This window comes from Eriocheir sinensis, chromosome 27 (assembly GCF_024679095.1).
Source record: "Eriocheir sinensis breed Jianghai 21 chromosome 27, ASM2467909v1, whole genome shotgun sequence".
NCBI classification, from domain to species: Eukaryota; Metazoa; Arthropoda; class Malacostraca; order Decapoda; family Varunidae; genus Eriocheir; species Eriocheir sinensis.
Window position 1 is genome coordinate 18,680,983 of NC_066535.1, and position 19,931 is coordinate 18,700,913.

General features: G+C 44.2%; 1 long non-coding RNA gene across 1 annotated transcript in view; it reads left to right on the forward strand.

The window, feature by feature from the left end:
- LOC127004248 (uncharacterized) overlaps positions 1-19,931 on the forward strand; it is a 132,008-nt gene that overhangs the window by 33,422 nt on the left and 78,655 nt on the right. The window contains exon 3 of the long non-coding RNA XR_007757709.1: positions 18,462-19,239. This is a non-coding gene — a long non-coding RNA (uncharacterized LOC127004248). The remainder of the gene's footprint in view (positions 1-18,461; positions 19,240-19,931) is intronic.

Here is a 19,931-nt window from a genome sequence, read left to right on the forward strand (position 1 = left end):
CACACACACAGGGAGAGAGAGAGAGAGAGAGAGATTATTTACTTGTTGCAATCACCTGGCGGAGAAATCATCTACCACTACTACCACTACTACTACTACTACTACTACTACTACTATCATAATCATTTTCATCATCATCATCGTCATCGTCATCATCATCACCATTTATGTCGTTGCTATATTAAGACGGACACACTATCTAAAAAAAATATTTAAAATGGATCAGATTACAACCAACATGATATCTTGTCTTAGGCGTGTGATGAAGTTTAGTTTTATTTATTTATTTTATTATTATTATTATTATTATTATTATTATTATTATTATTATTATTATTATTATTATTATTATTATTATTATTATTATTTATTTATTTATTTATTTTTTGGTGTGTGTGTGTGTGTGTGTGCGCGTTGACCTTTACGTGTTGGTTAGGTAGTTTTGTGTCTCTTAACATTTCCGCGTATAAGCATTTTTTTGCAGGAGGCGGGAGGATGTTTAATAATATATCCTCGTGTTTTGTTTTGGTGGGGCGAGCGAGAGGGAGAGGGAGAGGGAGAGGGAGAGGGAGAGGGGGAGGGAGAGGGAGGTGTGAAGCCTTAAACCCATCTTTATCTCGGGGTTCTTATGATGCTATGATATTCGATTTCGCTCGCTCTTAAGATACATCAAGACCTGTTTATTTTCGCTTGATTTTTATGCCTCGTGAAATTCCCTCGCTTAATTCTCTCTGTCTCTTGAAGTGGCAGTATATTAGGGCGTGGCTGTTCCAGTTTGATTCTTGCGTCCATTTTTTTTCCTATCTTTTTTGTTTGTCTGTAATCACGTCAATAGTTTTTGTTTTGGTGTTGATTCTGTGTCTGTCTGTGTGTCTGGTTGTCTGTCTGTCTGTCTGTCTGTCTGTCTGTTTGTCTGTGTGTGTTTGTCTGTCTGTCTGTCTGTCTGTCTGTCTGTCTGTCTGTCTGTCTGTCTGTCTCTCTCTCTCTCTCTCTCTCTCTCTCTCTCTCTCTCTCTCTCTCTCTCTCTCTCTCTCTCTCTCTCTCTCTCTCTCTCTCTCTCTCTCTCTCTCTCTCTCTCTCTCTCTCGTTCTCTTTTTCTTTAATATTTCGTTTTATTCGCTTATTCTCAGACGCTTTCAGTTCTCACAACAAACATTGCCAAAGGTCACAAAGGAGATCAATCGGGTTCTCATAAGTGTTTTTTACGTTCACGGTGCAAAAACCTTGTCAAACTATCACTAGAGCTCTCAATACTACCCATGGAAATACTAGCACAACCTCTATGAAAGCTTTAGTAAACGTGAGTGTGTTAGCCCCGAAGTATTTGGGAATATGGGCCTTAATGTTTACGTTGATGTGTCTCCTTACGAACAGTGGGAAGAGTTGAGAGAATATTCCTACTGTTCTGACAATAATATTTTTTTTTTTTTTTTTTTTTTTTTTTTTTTTTTTTGTGATCTGGTTTACTGGTCAACACCCACCTGGTAACTCATTAGGTATTGTTTTTGTCCCTTCTTATTTTCAATCTTATACTTACTTTATTGTCTTTTATTTTTCATCTGTGTCTGCTCATTTAGTGGGATCTGTATCATTTATTTTTCCTTGATGCCCTTTCATAGCTTTGTCATCATCATCATCATCATCATCATTTAGTCCAGTGGTATAATAATGTCTCTCTTTGCTCACCTTACCTCTAAAATCTTCCCTGATATTTAATTTACTTACTCTCATTGGGCGTTCCTTTTGTCCTGAGGTCGTTGGGGCAGTGCTGTGCTGGACTCTTCTTCTGTTCCTCTTCTTATATTCTGTTTTCTTTCTTCGTGGTACCCTTGAGCCGCCTCCTTTGCTATATATAAAAAGCCCAATTGATACTTTTTTTTTAGTCTTCGAAGTCGCTTTTATTTAGGTTTCGTTGTTTCACTACATACTCGCGTGTCCATTACTGTGCTTTTCTTCTTTATTTATTTTACGACTGATTTCGATAATAATTCCTTTTTTCCATATAAGTCTGCGGCGTTTATCAGTTTAATGTTTCTATACTTTTAACAACTGAATTGATTTTTGCTTCGCTGTATATTTGTTTTCGTTTATGCTAAGGACGATTTTTTTTTCTATCCTGAGCTTAATTCCAATAGTTCATCTTTTTCCATGCAAGTTAATATGAGTTACGAATCCAATATTTTATGATTTTAACAACTGAATTGTTTTTTTTACTGCACTGTATGTATATTTGTTTTCGTTTACCTCCTACGATACATTTTTTTTAACCGTGAGTTTAATTTCAATAGTTCATCTTTTCCCGTGTAAGTTCATATGATTTGTGAGTCCGGTATTTTATGATTCTAACAACTGAATTATTTTTTTTTACTGCACTGTACGTATATTTGTTTTCATTTACCTCCTACGATACCTTTTTTTAATCGTGAGTCTAATTTCAATAGTTCATCTTTTTCCGTGTAAGTTTATATGATTTGTGAGTCCGGTGTTTTATGATTCTAACAACTGAATTATTTTTTTTTACTGCACTGTACGTATATTTGTTTTCATTTACCTCCAGCGATACCTTTTTTTAATCGTGAGTCTAATTTCAATAGCTCATCTTTTTCCGTGTAAGTTCATATGAGTTATGAATCCAATATTTTATGATTTTAACAACTGAATTGATTTTATTTCTCTGTTTTTGTTGACTATATAATGTCTTTTTGCTTTTAATCCGAAAGAGGAAATGGTGATGATTGTGGTGAAGAGGAGGTGAGAGTGTTGAGGAGGAGGAGGAGGAGGAGGAGGAGGAGGAGGAGAAGGAGGAAGAGCAGAGCCACTCCCCGTGAGGTCACACCACCAGTTTACTTGCTGATACTCCCTCCTCCTCCTCCTCCTCCTCCATTCTTATTCCTCCTCCACTCCTGTAACTCTACTCTTCTTCCTGCGACCCCTCCTCCCTTCTTCTTTCCTCCTCCCCCTTCCTGTCTTCCTCTCCTCCTCCCCTCCTACTCTTGTCAAGGTGTCTCGAGTGTGTGTGTGTGTGTGTGTGTGTGTGTGTGTGTGTGTGTGTGTGTGTGTGTGTGTTTGCTTGCTTACTCTGGAGAACATTCTTCGTGTTTTGTAAATATAGACATTTTCATTATTTTATTTTCCTGGCTTTCTTGTGTATATTTTTATTTATTTGTTTATTGACATTATTATTACGTTTATTTACTTATTATTTGGTGCCTTTTATAACGTCTGATTTCTTCCTTGTATTCGTGTATCTCTTGTTCCTTCTTTCTTTTCTTTTTTCTTTTTTTCTTTATGTAGTTCTTTTCCTTACTTGCTACCATATTTTTTTTTTTTTATCCTTTAACACACTTTTTACCGTCTCTCTCTTTCTAGTTCTTTCTTCCTTTCTATCGCTTTCTCTCTTTCTCTCTCGTTCTTTTTGTTATTTTCTTCGATCTTTGTCTTCTAACTCACTTTTTACTAAACTGTTTACTCATGTCTAATACTCGTGTGTGTGTGTAGTCAGTGTGATCTATTTCCTCACTCTACGACTTTTTCTCTTCCTCTAACCTCGCAACTTGTCGTGCACTCCATTATTTTACACGCTTTAACGTTTTTGTTTGTTTATATTATGTGTATGTTACCCAGCCTTCTTTTTTTGCCTCTTACGTATCGCCACGAGCTGCATATTCGCATCCCACTACTCCTTCACACTCCTCTTCAAGCAGATTTTGAGATTAAAGTTTGTTATCAGCCAAAATAGAAGAGCGAGTCAAACCAAAGCCCAGTTATTTTATCGATGCTTGTTAAATAATAAAAGTGGAGCATGTCATATGAAAACAAAGAAGAGATTACCTGCTTAAGGACAACAATGCAGTCTAAGAGCGTTATCATGTACTTCAAAATAGCGTGTCCATGCAAGCAATATATCAGGGAAGGGAATCTTAACCGGGTCTATAAGAACGAAAGGAATATTAGTGCTTTATAATGATGTCAGTGGCGGATAAAATATGCAGTTCAGTCCAGGTGTGAAGTATCTGTTGTTTGTGAGTGTTTTTAGATGTTTTTAGATTATGAAAGCTTAGCGTATCGTGTAACAACAATAAGGTAATATTTCTTTGTATATAATTAGAGAAGATGGATTATGCAGAGGTGTGAAGCGTTTCTTGTTTGTGAGTAACTTTTAGATGGTTTTAAGATCATGAAAGCTTAACGTATCGTATAACAAGGAATAGATTAAATAGATCTAAGTGTATATATAGAAAGGATACATGATGCAGAGGCGTCAAGTATTTGTTGTTTGTGAGTAAGATACATGATGCAGAGGCGTCAAGTATTTGTTGTTTGTGAGTAACTTTAATTCATGAAGCTTGGCGTACCGTATAGCAATAAAAAGGTATATAATGTTTTTCGTATGTATATTAGTAGCGAAGATTATGCAGTCCAACAGAGATGTAGAGTATTTGTTGGAGTCAGTCACTTCAAACACCTTTTAGAATCATCAGCAATTGCCGTAAAATACTTATTTGTGAATGGCTTTAAAGAGACTTAGAAGAAAGAGGAAGCCTACACACTTTACCATAAAAACACAAGCCAATAGTTTAAATGATTTCTCACTTGTTACTGATGGATAAAATATGCGATCCAACAGAATTATCACCGAGTATTTGCTAGTTAATTATTTTAAAGATACTTATAAGAGAGAATGGAAGCGTAGCCCGGATTATAAGAACACAAGCGAATAGTTATAATCTCCCCACTATAGATACTGACTGATAAATTATGCGATCCAGCAGAGTTATCACGGAGTATTTGCTTCGTGCGAGTCATGCAAGGAAATTATTTTAAAGATGCTTATAAGAGAGGATGGAAGCGTAACCCGGATCATAAGAACCAAGCGAATAGTTATAATCTCCCTACTATAGATACTGGCGGATAAAATATGCGATCCAGCAGAGTTATCACCGAGTATTTGCTTCGTGTGAGTCATGCAGGTGTTGGCGTTGGTGTTTATCAGACAAGGGCGACACAGAGGCCATTAAAAACTAACCTCACACGTTGGGCGGGATCCAGATCGTTCCCGGAATCAGGTCTCCTTTGTTGGTGCCAGAATCACAGATAAAACTCCCCGGAATCTGATCACGCGTCTCGGCCAGGATTCATATCGTCCTTGAGCTCTAATCAGTTTGACAGAAACCTAACTCGCTCATGCAATCTGATCTTACGTGTATGTATATCAGAATTATTATTATGGTGTGGCGAATGGCTGTGAGTGGGGAGGGGGAGGGGGAAGGAGTCGTAAGGTGTGAGGTGTGAGGTGTGTGTGTGTGTGTGTGTTCGAGTTCATATGGTTTGATCTAAGATATCGTCCTTTCTTTATTTAATTTGATATTGTAGTCGTACTCAAGAAACTGTATTTTCATCTATATCTATCTATCTGTATCTATTTGTCCATCTGTATTTATCTATCTATCTATCTATCTATATCTATATAATTATTATCTGTCTCTCTCTATCTGTAATTTTATGTATATCTATCTATCTGTATGTGTATGTATGTATGTGTGTGTATGTATGTATGCATGTGTGTGTATGTTTGTGTGTGTGTGTGTGTGTGTGTGTGTGTGTGCGCGCGGGCCTCCATACAGTACAGTTCCCATGGCCGCCACTTCCCTCCCCCCCCCTCCCCCTCCGCCTCCGCCGCCGCGTATGGAAATGTATGTAAAGGGTGATTAATTTATGATTACCAAGTGCTGTGTTTACGGCCAATTACACCCTAATGTATCGCCATCCATCAGCCGCCGACAACCCTGACCACCACCCGTAAATTTCACCCTCAGCTGATAGAGATGAAGGGATGTGGGGAGGCTGGGAGGGCGGGAGAGACGGGGTGGTATGGTGAACGAGGCAAGGAGGGAGGGAGGGTTGGTATTGTAGGGTAGGCAGTAGGAGGGAGGGAGAGAGTGGGAGAGAGGGCGTGTTGTGGTGGGTGTGGTAGGTGGAATGTTAGAAAGGGAGAGAGAGAGAGAGAGAGAGGCAGGAAAGGAGGGAGAAGGTGGGAGATGAAGAATGAAAAAGATAAAAAGAGAAGAGAAGAGGAGATGGAATATATGGAGGAGAGAAGTTAGGGAAATGAGGAAGGGAGAGTGTGGGTACGCGAGAGGCAGGAAAGGAGGGAGAAGATGAGAGATGAAGAATGGATGGCAAGATGGAGAGGAGAGGAGAGGGAAAACAGGAGGAAGGGAGAGAGAGATGAAGGAAGGTATAGGAAAGGACGAAGGGGAAAAAACGAGTACGCAGTTATGTAAGATTGAACATAGATGTGGTGGACGGTGATTGAAGGATAATTTGGAGAGGGGAACTAAAGGAAAAGAGAGAAAGAGATAGAGGGAAAATGAAGGATGATAAAGAGAGTGAAAAGAGATGGGGAAGGAGAGCCACGAGATAAGAAAATATTAAGGGTTACACTTAACTAATACCACACTCACTATCCCACCACCACCACCACTACTAACAGTAATACTAATCACCTCACCACATCAGTATTAACATCAACGAAAGAGAGAAAACACATGTATCACCACCACCACCACCACTACAACCATCACCACCACCACCTCTATTAGTCCTACTCCACCACCCCAACCACCACCACCGCCGTCGTAACACCCTCACATCCGGGCCCACCACGAGGCATCATTTTAGTGGGTGGCCGCGTGACCCCCGCCCAGATAACCTGATAACGCGACACACGGCGACCCCCAAGGATAAAACATGTTGGTCGCCGCTCGTGTCACCTCCGCCCTCACCCACTCTGACTCACCCCTCCACCTCTCACCTCCACCTTCACCTCCACCCTCACTAACCCATCTTTACTCACTTATTCCTCCGCCATAACTAATCTTCACCTCCACCCGCACTCACTCATTCACACACACACACACACACACACACACACACACACACACACACACACACACACACACACACACACATTTTCCCTCACTCACCCTCTGTCACTCACTCACTCATACCTCCTCCCTCACTCACTCAGCCATTTTCTCACATCTTCGCCCACATTATATAGCACCCTAACTCACCCTCACTCACTCATACGTTCATTCACAGCACCCTCACCCATCTTAACTTACTCACCCACTCACCTTGACTCCCTCATTCACTCATAATTCGTCCTTATCCACTGTCACTAATTTATTCACACCATCACCTTCACACACCTTTACTCACTCATTCGCTCACACCTTACACAATCGTTGCCTAACCTCATTTAACACTCACAACCCCGCCCACATCTGTAAGCAAACCCGGTGGATCAGACTCTTGCTCGCTCTCACCCCCTCTCTCCCTCTCTCTCCCGGCCATCTCTGTATCATCCTTACACCCTTCATCCACATTCCCGCCCACTCATACATGCCCTCAGCTTTCCCCGCCCCCCCCTTCACCCTTGTCCCCCTCTTCCGCTGCACCCACATTCCGTAGCCACTCATAACCCCGACTAGTCCCGGTAAAACACATGATGCTCGCCTCCTCCTCCTCCTCCATCTCTCTTCATCTCGCTCTCTATGCGGCATCACTCTCGACTTGCTAACACGTATGAGATAACCCGCTAAAACACACACACACACACACACACACACACACACACACACACACACACACAAACACACACACACACACACACTCCCTCACACCCTGAATCACGCCTTAAACAGAATAATCTACTCGGCAAAGCACACAACAGCACATGCCTCGCCCCTCCCTCTCCCCCCTGCCTTCCTCTTAGAACCTCGCCCTCAACACACACACACACACACACACACACACACACACACACACACACACACACACACACACACACACACACACACACACCTCCACTCCATAGCTTAGTTCATCTGTTTTGCTTTCTGCTTTCTTTGCACCTTCCCCTGCTTACATATCCCTCCTCTCCCTCTCTCTCGCCCTCCATAATAAGGCTCCTCACAGCATCTCAACGCTTCTCCCTCTCGCACCAGCCAACACACCCTCCGCAGCACACTTAAGCCCTTCGACGCCTCTTGTAATGTTTAGCTTCGATTGTCGCTCCGAAAACACAGACTTGCTTGCACGGATTCACTTACACAGACTTGCATGATCACAAACCTGTATATAGTAGGCGAAGAATCGGTGTGTCCGTGTGTTCGTTCTGTTAAAAATCCTCCCTTAGTGTTGAAATCGTGTTTGTTAATGTAGGCGTAATGCTTTGTTGGTCTGCGTCATAGTTTGTTGTTATTTCTGAAGATAGTAAAAGGAGAACCTCCTAACTATAACTAGCGGGAAGCATACGACCGGGGACGCATCACTTCACTCACTCGCCACCTCAACGCCCGACGCCCCCCTCACCCCAAAGAAAAAGGCATGGAGTCTCTTCTTGCAAGGTTCAGCGGGCCAGATATTTTACTTTTACGAGGGTGGTCACTTAATGCCTTACACCCATGAATCATCAGACAACAAGACAGGAAAGCGTGCGATGCTCCTCCGCTCAGCCGGGGCGTAAATCAAGGCACAAAGGTCGCTGGTGTGGCTAGGAGGGCAACGTTTAACTACATGGATTCTAATGGAGGAGCGATCACTGTTATAAAGAGAAATTACTACAGGGCACTAAAACTCACACACAAAAAGACGTTCAAATGCTTCCTCCTTCAGCTGAAAATTGAGGGACTGAACAAAAGGATCCAGTGTGTTCAGGTGGCCTCGTTTACCTGCGCTGCGATGAAGAGATGATCACTGTTTTAAGACACAATTACTTCATGGCTAAAAACGCACACATTAATACAGAGACCTTCATTGTTTTTTTCTTCAGTCAAAACTTCTGAACTAAACCCGCCAGTGCGTTCAGGTGGCGGCCTCGTTTACCTGCGCTGCGATGAGGAGATGATCACTGTTTTAAGACACAATTACTTCATGGGTAAAAACACAGACATAAATACGGAGACCTTCACTGCTTTTTCTTTAGTCAAAACTTCTGAACTAAACCCGCCAGTGCGTTCAGGTGGCGGCCTCGTTTACCTGGGCCGCGATGAAGAGATGATCACTGTTTTAAGGCGCAATTACCTCATGGCTAACACACACAAGCCATCAGATAAAGCAAGCACCGTTTAATGCTCCTCCTTCCCCCGGCCTGTACATCGTAAGTGAGTGGGTGAGCGGGGCCAGGGCAGTGCGGTCAGGCGGCCCCGTTTAGCTGGCTTTTGATGGAGAGATGATCGCTATATTAAAGGGTAATTATCTGCCCGAGACACACACACACCGCTCATAAAGTAAATTAACGTGTGTGTGTGTGTGCGTGTGTGTGTGTGTGTGTGTGCTGCTCGTAAAGGCTTGACGCTAAACGGAAAATGTTTTAAAGTCGTTTTGCTCGTCTTCTTTCTCCTCCTCCTTTTCCTCCTCTTAATTCTCCTTCTCTTTCTTTTTTTCCTTCTCCTCCAACTCCTCATTCTTTCTCCTACTACTCCATCTCCTCCTTTGATTGTCCTTTTTCCTCGTTCTCTTCCTCATTCTCTTTTTCTTTCTTCCTCCTCCTCCTCCTCTTCATTCTCCACTACGTCCTCCTCCTCCTCCTCCTCCTCTTCATCTTCCTTCTTTGGTAATCCTTTTTCTTTTTAACTTCTGTATTACTTTAAGGTATATTTTTTCTTACTATCCTTTTTTACCTCGAGGCTTGTCTCTCCTTTGATCATGCCTTTTTTGTAGCTATTTCTGTATTACTTATTGTCTAAATTTATGAGAGCTGCGTGTGGCTTGCATGTCCTTTGTCGAGCCCTTTGTCCGCCTCTTCCTTCTTCGGTAATATTCTTTGGGCAACTACTTTTTTTTAATCATTTGTTTTCGCCCACGGATAATTCTTTTTGGCAATTGTTTTTGATCTCACTGAATTAACCTATGAAAATGGCGTATACTCTATGATTGTTGTACCTTTTTTTTTTTTTTTTGACACCAGAGTACCTTGAGAGTGACCCTTGTAATCATCGTCATCATCTGTTTTCGTAAATATACTGATCTCTATTACGAGTTTAGATGCTCAGTGACCTTCCTCCAATAGTCTATGTGAAGTACCTCCTCTTCAATAATTCGATGTGGTAATGAAACCGACTAATAATGGCTAATGATGACGATGATGTCTTAACCGCACGCAAAAAAAAAATAGCTAAGAAGAAAAGCAGGCAAGGTCGTGTGTGTGTGTGTGTGTGTGTGTGTGTGTGTGTGTGTGTGTGTGTGTGTGCGTGTTGCGGTTACATGGTTCAGCTTGAGCCGTCTCGCCGTGTTCTCTTAGCGGACGTCCAGTGCCTTGACGGTAATTAGCGCGCCTCGGACACACGGCTCATAAAGCGTGTAAATGCTGGCCCCGCACGAGAGACGCCGCGCGGGGCCAGTGAAGGAGGCGTCGGGCTGGACTGCCGGAATGGCTTTGTCTTCATGAACTGGTGGATTCTTGTGGGGGGATGTGTTTCACTGTGTCTAGCGGGTAATAAGAGGGAAGTAAGGTGGGAGAGAAGGGAGGGAGGTAACGGAAGGAGGGAACTAAGGGGCAAGGAAGAAGAGAGTGGAGTCGGGTCTAAAATCAAATCTTGAGAGAGGGAATAAAACCATAAAGAAGGATTTGGAAGGAAGGAACAAGGTTGAGAAGTGAAGGATGATTGGAGAAAGAGAAGGAGAGAGGAAGAGATAATAAATTGGAGAAGGAAGAAGGAGAGTGACGGAGGGTGGAAAGATAATGAATGATGGAAGAAGGAAAAGAGGAACGGAGAGAGTAAAGAAAGGAAGACGTATGGATGCAAGGAAAGGAAGAAACGAATATAAAGTGTGAAATAGGAATGGAAGGGGGGGGGGGGGTCGCCAGGGTGAGGTGTTGGGTCCCTTTCTGCTCAGGTAACTCGCCCTAAAAACACACAACTCATAAAAAAGTGTATAATGCTCCTCCTCCTCCTCCTCCTCCTCCTCCACTTAACCTTTATCGCACTGAATGGAGACGCAACTATAAAAATATGTATGAAGATTTCTCTCTGAATAAACTACAAGTGCCTTTAAAAGCGACGGGTCTTTCTTCTCCCTGGCGGCACGGGAAGACGGAGATTAGATATAACAAGACAACCCTAAGTGGCGCGGGCGAGGGAGGCGCCCACAAAGCTCGTGGCTGCATGTGTTGGGGTGATCGATCGTGGTGGGTGGGGGAATGTGTGTGTGTGTGTGTGTGTGTGTGTGTGTTTAAATATTATGCTGGATCATAATATATTATTACTGAATATTTTACTTATTGTGGTATGTCTCGACCAATCAGTCAGTCAGTTAGTCAGTCAGTCAGCCAGATGGTCAGTCATACAATAAGTCAGTCAATGTCAGTCACCCAATCAGTCAGTCAGCCACTCATTCACTCAGCCAGTCAGTCAATCAATCAATCGATCAACAATAATAAATTAATCTAGCTATTCATTAATCTACCTATCTACTTACCTATCTATCTGTCTATGTATTTATCTGTGTAAATGCTTGTCTATCTATTATCTATCAGTGTGTATCTGTGTGTGTGTGTGTGTGTGTGTGTGTGTGTGTGTGTGTGTGCTCGCGCGCGTTGAGGCGAAGCAGCATGGTGGTCTGCGGGTGGGCGCGCGTCCCCCACCGCTAACAAGAGGCTAACAGGGCGCTCGGGCGAGAACTGAGCGGAGGGAACAGTGTAAGACAGCGCCAGGGTGAGGGAGAGCCGTGGGTGAGGCGCTGGGCTCTGCAAGGGTCGTTCTATACCCTTCGTTGGGCACCAGTATCTTATGATTTCTCGGAAGCCTTACAGAGATGGAGTACTGAGAGCTGAGAGGCGAGGAGAAAGAAAAGATACGGAATGGGTTGATGGATAGGAAGAAATAAAGGACCAGAAAGAAGCTTGCAGAGGAGGGGAAAAAGAAGGTTTGAGAAGCTGTAAGATCTGAGAGAGAATGTTCCCTGTAAGAGTGCAGAACCAAAGCATTGTGAAGGAAGGATGGAGCGAAAAGAGGAAAGTGGGGATAGTTGGGGCATATGCTACAGTTGCGCGTAACCTTAGCGCTCATCTCCGTCACATTAGCCCTTGATCCATTGGTGGGCAAGAGAACTGAACTGGGAAGGGAAAAAAAATGAAACCAGCGTTGTTGATAGGGCGTGGTATTACCTTTCTCTTATTTAATAGGGGAAAACTGGTTATGATAAAGATAAGAAGGAATTCTGAAGGAAAGGACGGCAGTAATAGGCATGAAACGGGACATAAGGGGACAGGAGGAGAGGTGGGGTAAGGGGGGAGGAGTCAGGGGCGGGGGAGTGAGGGGTCCATCGCTGCTCCCCCGTGGACCTTTATCGTGGGGGCGACACAGCGTTAGCGCACCAATAGCGGCTAATTGACGTTGTGGCCCACCAATGAGTGATGGCGCGCGATGCCTATCTCAAGCGCGCGCCGCCCACCTCCTCCCCTCCCTCCCTCTCTCCATCTCTCTTGCCCTCTTTCCCTCCCTCTATCTCTCCTTTTCTCCCCATCCCCTACCTTGTTCTTATCTCCCATAGCTTTCCTCCTGTTCCTCGCCCTCTCCCTTCATCTCTCCCTCCCTCCCTCCCGCCTACGATCTTTCTTTCCATATCTTTCCTCTGGTTTTTATTCCTGTTCTTTTCTCTCTTCTAATTATCCTTCCTTATTTCTCTTCTTCCTCCCTTTCTCTCTTGTCCTTTCTTTCCATAGCTTTCCTCTCGTTCTTGCTCTCGTTCTTTCTTCCCCCTTCTCCTTCCACCTTCCCTCTTTCTTCTTTTCCCCTTCTTTTCCTCTTCCCCAGCATCCTCCTTTTTGTTGTTTCCTCTTTTCTCTGTTTTAATTTCCTTCCTTCATCTCATTTTTCCCCTCTCACCCTTTTCTCCTACTTTATCTCCTGTTTATCTTTTGTTTATCTCTTCCTCTCTTCCTCTGCTGTCCTTTCTTTGCGATGTCTGTCACGATCATCTCTTCCTCTTACTTTTATTATTATTATTTTCTTTTTATCAACCTGCATTTTCCCTATCGCCTCCTTCCTCTCCTATGTCCACCTCGCCCTCCTCCTCCTCCTCCTCCTCCTCCTTCACCCTATCTCTTCCCTCCAATAATATCTTCTCTCCCCGTCCCTCCATCCTTCCTACTTATCCTATCTCATCCTATAATAGCCGAGACGTGATCCGATCCCCTATCACCTCCTCCTCCTCCTCCTCCTCCTCTTCCTCCTCTTCCATCAACCCATACCTCATTGTGCACTAACCACCTTTTACCCCTGAACTAACACCACGACCACCTCCTCCTCTTCCTCTACCTCCTCCTCCTCCTCCTTGCCCATCTATATGTCCTCCTACACCTCTTATCTACCTCCATATACGCTCCTCCCCCTCCTCCTCGTCCTCCTCCTCCTCCTGGGAAATAATTATCGCCCGGGATGACACAGAGGAGTCGGGCATGGCAGCGAGGGTCGGGCTCCCATAATTAGGATTTATGCCACGGCGAGTTTGCTGCCACGCGGATAAATTCTCGCCGCTCTTTCGCCACCTGCGTGATTATGATCTTGGCCCCGGCGACGAGAACGAGGGGGAGGGGGGGAAGAGGGGTGGTAGGGATGGTGGGAGGTGGGGTTTTGGGGGGATATGGTGGTAGGGGTGTGAGAGAGAGAGGTGGGGTTGGGGGATAGGTAGTGGGGGGTGAGGTGTAAGAGGGGGAGGTGGGGTTGGGGATAGGGGTGATGGTGGGGGGTTAAGGGGGGTGGGGGTGATGCTGGCTCCCTTATCTCTTCTGCTCTAATCTTCCTTTTCCTCCTCCTTGTTCTTTTCCTCCTCCTCCTTCTCCTCGTCTTCTTCGTCTTCTTCCTCCTCCCTCCTTCCTCACTCTCGTTCTCCTTGTCCTCATTCCTCCTTTTTCTTTTTCTCTTTGAATTTCTTTTCTTTTCCTTATTTCGTTTTCTTGGTTTTCATTCTCCTCCTCTTCTCTTTCTCTTTTTCTTTCTTCTCCTTATCTCGTTTTCATCGTCCTCATTCTTCCTTTCTATCTCTTTTTCTTCCTCATTCTCCTTTTCATCATTTTCCTTTTTCTTTTATTTTTATTTCCCTTTCTCCTCCTTCTACTTGTCCTCGTCCTCCTCGTCCTCCTCCTCCTCCTCCTTCTCATCTTCCATACCTCCTCCAACTTCACTTCCAGCCTTCCCTCCTCCTCCTTATTCACCTTCTCCTCCTCCTCCTCCTCCTCCTCCTCCTCCTCCAACTTGTCTACGTCCTCTCCCCATGCCTCTTTCTACTAAATCCTTCCATTACATCAAAATTATAGTCCTCCACGTCTTCCTCCTCCTTCTCCTCCTCTTCCTCCTCCTCCTCTCGTCACGGTTCTTCCTCTCACCGTCTCCTTTTACCTCAACCTCTCCATCTTGTCTCTTCACTCACAACCGTTGCTCACCGATCAACCATTCCTTCCCTCCCTCCCTCCCTCCCTCCCTTTCTCTCCTTCCATGTCCCATTCTCTCCCTCCATCCCATTCTTAACACTTAACCCTTCTTCTGTCTTCCGTTTATCATCCCTTTCTCCCTCCCTCCATCCCTGTGCTCCCTTCCCTCATCCATATATACCTCCTTTCTCTTCCCTTTATTTCCCTCCCTCCCTTCCTTCTCTCTCTCCATCCTTTCATCCATACTTCTTTTTCATTCCCTTCCCTTCCCTTATCTTACTTTCCCTTCCCTTCCCTTCCCTTCCCTTTCCTTCCCTTCCCTTTCTTTCCCCCCATCCTTTCATCCATACCTCTTTTCCCTTCCCTTCTCTTCCCCATCTTTTTTTCCTTTCTTTCCTTCTCTCCCTCCATCTTGTCATCCATTCCTTCCTTTCCATTTTTTACCCTCTCTCTCCCTTCCTTCCATCTGATACTAACCAGTCTACTCTCCCTTAATTTAAACTCCCATGCAATATCCTTCCCTCTCTAAATCTGTTCTCACTCTCCTTTTTCCTTTTCTCTCTCTCCCTGACATACTTACACGCCGCTCTCCCTATCTATCTATTCCCTATTTTTCATATCCATTCCCTGTACGTTCTCTTCTATATTCCTCTGCATTCTCTAACTTTCTTCCTTATGCCTTGCTAATCTCCCTCACTTTATCAATCCCTTACCTCATCTTCAAATTCCATTCCCTCTCTATACATTCCCTACCAACTGATCCTTCCTGCCTTCCCTTGCTCCCTCTCCCCTCCACCTCCACCGCCACAACACTTCACACCTACATGAGTGACGTTGAGTTTATGTACCGCCGCGTCGGCCGTCCCTCAAGGCGCCGAAATATACACGAAAACATCCACGCCGCGTCATTTTTTTCTTTGCGGCGCCGAGGATGAAATACCGGGAGGGAGCCTGGCGTGGTGTATGGGAGAGAGAGAGAGAGAGAGAGAGAGAGAGAGAGAGAGAGAGAGAGAGAGAGAGAATGTATGTATGTGTGCAACCATCCATGACAGATTTAACTTGTGAAAAAAAATTGTTTACACTATTTCGCTTCTATTTGTTAGTCCGTCTGTCTGTCTATCTTTCTACCTATCTGTTTATTTATCTATATCTATGTCTATCCATCTATATCTACCTATCTATCCATATCTATCTATATCTCTATCTTTCTATCTGCATATGAGTAAATCAATATAAAAAACAAGTAGAGAAGTAGAGTTGAAAAATAAAGTTGTAGGAAAAAATAAGTACGAAATGATATCCGAGAAAAGAATAAAGAGCAGAAAATCAATAAAGATAAATCAACACTCGCCCAACAAGTTTAATAAATAAGAAAAAGAAAAGCAGATGATGACTTACCGGCTCCCCCTTCCCTCTCTTATACACAGGTGCACTCGCGGGCGGGTGTCGCGGGCCATTAACACACTGCAGGTAGGAAGGGAGGGAGAAAGAAGAATCAGGGTGGAGGGGGGAGGGTTGGAGGGGGGGGGGTGCCACGATAGGCATTACATCCATTACTCGATGATATAAATCTTGCCAGCGGCGGCACGGCGGCCACTGGTGTGTGACGAGGGTCGGCCGCCGCGCGATAAGTGCTAAATCCCCTTTATTTATCACCGCGATGCTCTGCTCCGCTCCGGCTGGTTAGCGAAGGGGGAGCGGGGGCCGGGGAGGCTGGGAAGGGGAGTGGGAGAGGGAGAGGAAGGAAGGCGGGGTTGGTCGGAAGCACTGAGCTCTTGGAATATTAAGCCTTAGAGAAACCAGTAAAAAAAAGAGCTTGTGATATGAGTGCTTAAGTCGCAGGAAGGAGGAAATATGGGTGGATGGGAGGCTGGGAAAGGGAGAGAGAGAGAGGGAGGACGGCGGGGCGGGACTTGCCTGGAATCACTAGCTCCTGGAACTGACCATGAGGGAAGAATCTGGGAAAGGGGTGCATTTATTTACATTTTTGCAGCAGTGGAAGCACGTCAAGGGCAACAAAAACAGAAAACGGTGCTGGACATTGGGGCGGGGGATAGGAAACAGGTCAGGGGTAGGCTGGTCGGAAGCACTGAGCCCTTGTAATCCATCTCAAGCGAAAAATCTTGAAAAGGAGAACTTGGGATGTCAGTGTTTAAGTCGTAGAAAGAAGGAACTATGGGGGAAGGGAAGCGGAAGAAGGAAGGCGGGTCGGGTCTGGTCGGAAGCACTGAGCTCTTGGAATTGATCTTTAGCGGAAAAAACTTGGAAAGGAGAGCTTGTGATAGGAGCGGGCGGCGGGGAGATTGGGAAGGGGAGCGGAAGAAGGAGGGCGAGGCGGGTCTGGTCGGAAGCACTGAGCTCTTGGAATTGATCTTCAGCGAAAAACCCGGGAAAGGAAAACTCGTGATTATTTTTAAGAGGAAAGATTTCAGATTGTTCTCTTCTTAGTATTTTGCAGATAGTACACACTTAGTTTATTTTTTTACTACTTCCCTGCAGTTTCTTTCTTCTTCATTTCCTTAATATATATACTTGTTACATCTTCACTCCTGTATTTCATTCTCTTGCCATGACCTTCACTGCGAATTTGTTTATATTTTCTTATGAATCCTTTAATTGCTCTCGAACATTACTATTATTTTTTTTCGTCTCAAGCCATTCATCCTCTTAGTTTAATGTTGTATTCAGATTTAGTTGTAGTATATAATTAATAAGAATAAAGATAAAATAAGAAACAGCCATAAACTCCTCAACCTAATTAGGACAAGCAAGAGAAATTAAGACGCGTAAGGAGAATATATGTTTAATCATAACTTCTTACTATATTACCCCAAACATTAATGAATCAAGACACATGAAGAGGATATATACAATAATAAAACATCTACTATTTTACCTCCCCCCTCCATTAATGAATTAAGACACGTAAACGACAATATATATACACTCATAAAAACCTCTACTATTTTAACCCTCTTATTAATGAATGAAGACACTTAAACGAGAATATATACAATAAAAACCTCCTATAGTACTATTTTAGCCCCCCCTTAATTGATGGTGGCACAGCAGCAGCGGGAGTTATCAGATGTGTTCGTGGCCGCTCTGTCTACTCGGGGGGTCACACTGCTTCCTCACCCCCCTCAGATTCACCCTCCTTGTACCTTACTAACCCCTCTTCCCTTGCACTCCACCCCCTCCCACTACACTCCCCCCTTCTCCCCCACTCATCCCACACATAGTCCCTCTCCCCACAACACACACCCTCACCCCAAACTACCCCTCTCCCCTCACTCCCTTCCTCTCCCCCCTACACACACTCTTCCCACTGCTTCCCACACTCACCATCTCACCCCAGACTCACCTGCTCTCTTTACGCTAACCCCCTGGCCTCACACTCAACCCCTCTCGCCCCACACTCAACCCCTCGTCTCAGATTCACCCCCCTTGCACCTCACTCACTCACCCCAAACTCACCTCATCTCCCACACTCTCCTCGCTCCCACATTCAGCCCCTCCTCTTCCACTCACTCCCTCGCCCCTCCACATGAATCAATCCTCGTTATCACAGCGCGGAGGCAGACGCGAGTTTATAGTGTAACCGTAATGAACGAGCCGATATTCTTCTGCCGTCTGTTGGCCGCTGCAGAGATTAGCACCTCGAGACGCGTGTCCTGGAGGGGGATAGCGACCATTTAGCGGGCGGACCTAACTAATATTGTGTGCGTGTAATGGATGGCTCGACGCTACTCCGGGGTCTGTCGGCCGTTTCATCGACTGACTAATGCCTTAATGGACTGCAGGGAATATAGTGATCAGTTAACATTAGTGGGATTAATTTGTTGTGCGATTTTTTTTCTTTATCTCTCAGTGTTGCCGTAAGATGTGGTTTTAAGATATATGTATGTGCTGAGTGTCTGTTAGTTATGAATTTCTGGCGTGTTGGCTAAATCGCAAGATGAGTGACCTACTAAAGATTCTGGGTTTATCTTAATGTTCGCTCCTTTCTTTCTCTTTTCAGGCCACAGTGTTTCAGCAAGGAAAGGAAAAAGGAAGGACGATAAAGGAATATATTTAGAGTGCAGTGTTATGTCAGGTGAATAAGGCATTCATCTTAGACTGTATCCTAGAATGAAAGACAGCTGTGGTTAAATAAGAAAATAAGTGAAAGTTAATGTTACAAAAAAATAGTGTGATAAAAACAGTTCGAGAAGAGGAACACAAAGACGTTGAAAAGTGTCCATGACTGAAGAGAAAACTGTTAATGACGTAGGAAATAAAATAAAAGTATCCAAGTGCTTAAAACAAAAACAAAGTGACTGAACATTATGACCAAAGCAAGAAGTGATTGAAAAAATATAACTAACAAAAACAGTGAAGCATTACCACCAAATGAATAAGTGATCAAAACTTTATTAAAAAAAAAGGGATTGAGCATAATCAACATACAAAAAAAAAGATCGTAGAAAAATGACCAAAAATAAGAAATCAAATATATATAAAAATAAGAAGAAGTTGAACATTATTATCCAAACATAGAGTTATTATTGAACCACTGCAAAAACAACCGCCTTTACTACTACTACTACTACTACTACTACTACTACTACTACTACTACGACTACTACGAACTCTGAATCTCGAACTGCCTCTAACAACCTGCCAATCCCTGCAATGCTACCACCACCTCTGCTACAACTTCTGCCACTCCTAATCCTGCTTGCCCCTCCTGCTGCTACTACTACCACTGCTACTACTAATGCAGGCAGGAGGATGGCCCGCCCAGCTGCTCCATCCTTGTAAGTGTTAATTCCTTCTTGTTAGTATCCCGTTCAATTTCTTTTTTTTGTGTGTGTATGTTTCTTGCATGATGCTTCTATGATTGCTTTAGTGTAGGTGAAGAGGTACAGTTTCTTTGGCCATTCTTCACTTCAGATTACTTCGTGTAGCTACCTTCTGTGCCTGGTAGTTTGGCATGGTTTGTATTTTTCTTTTCTTTTGTATAAGTTTGTCAATTTTTGGTTTTGACCCACAGTTTACTCCGTGTCAAAAGTCGCGGCAGATGTTTCGAGGCGTCGCTCACATCGCTTAATTGGGTAGTCACTTAGGCATGGACGGACGAACGGGGCGCCTCTTTTTCTCCCCCGCCTCCCACCACCCAAACAAAAGGTGTTGATGGAGAGGCATAAGGGTCGTGAACGTTGCCACCGCCAGCTTTTGTTTTTACCAACGAAAAAGGGAGAGAAAGGGCGAGGGAGAGGCCGAGGAGGTGCAAAACAAATACAAAAATTACTGTCCAAATGCCGACCCATAAAGAGATGAGGAAGAGGAGGAGGAGGAGGAGAGGCTGAGGTGTTTGGGCCGAGGTGGAGGAATTAATAAGGAGAAAATAAGGTGACGGAAGGGAGAGGGAGGGAAGGGGGAGGATTGCTGGTGGAGGGAGGGAAGGGAGGAGTGGGGAGATACGGTTGTTTTGGGAGGATAATGCGAT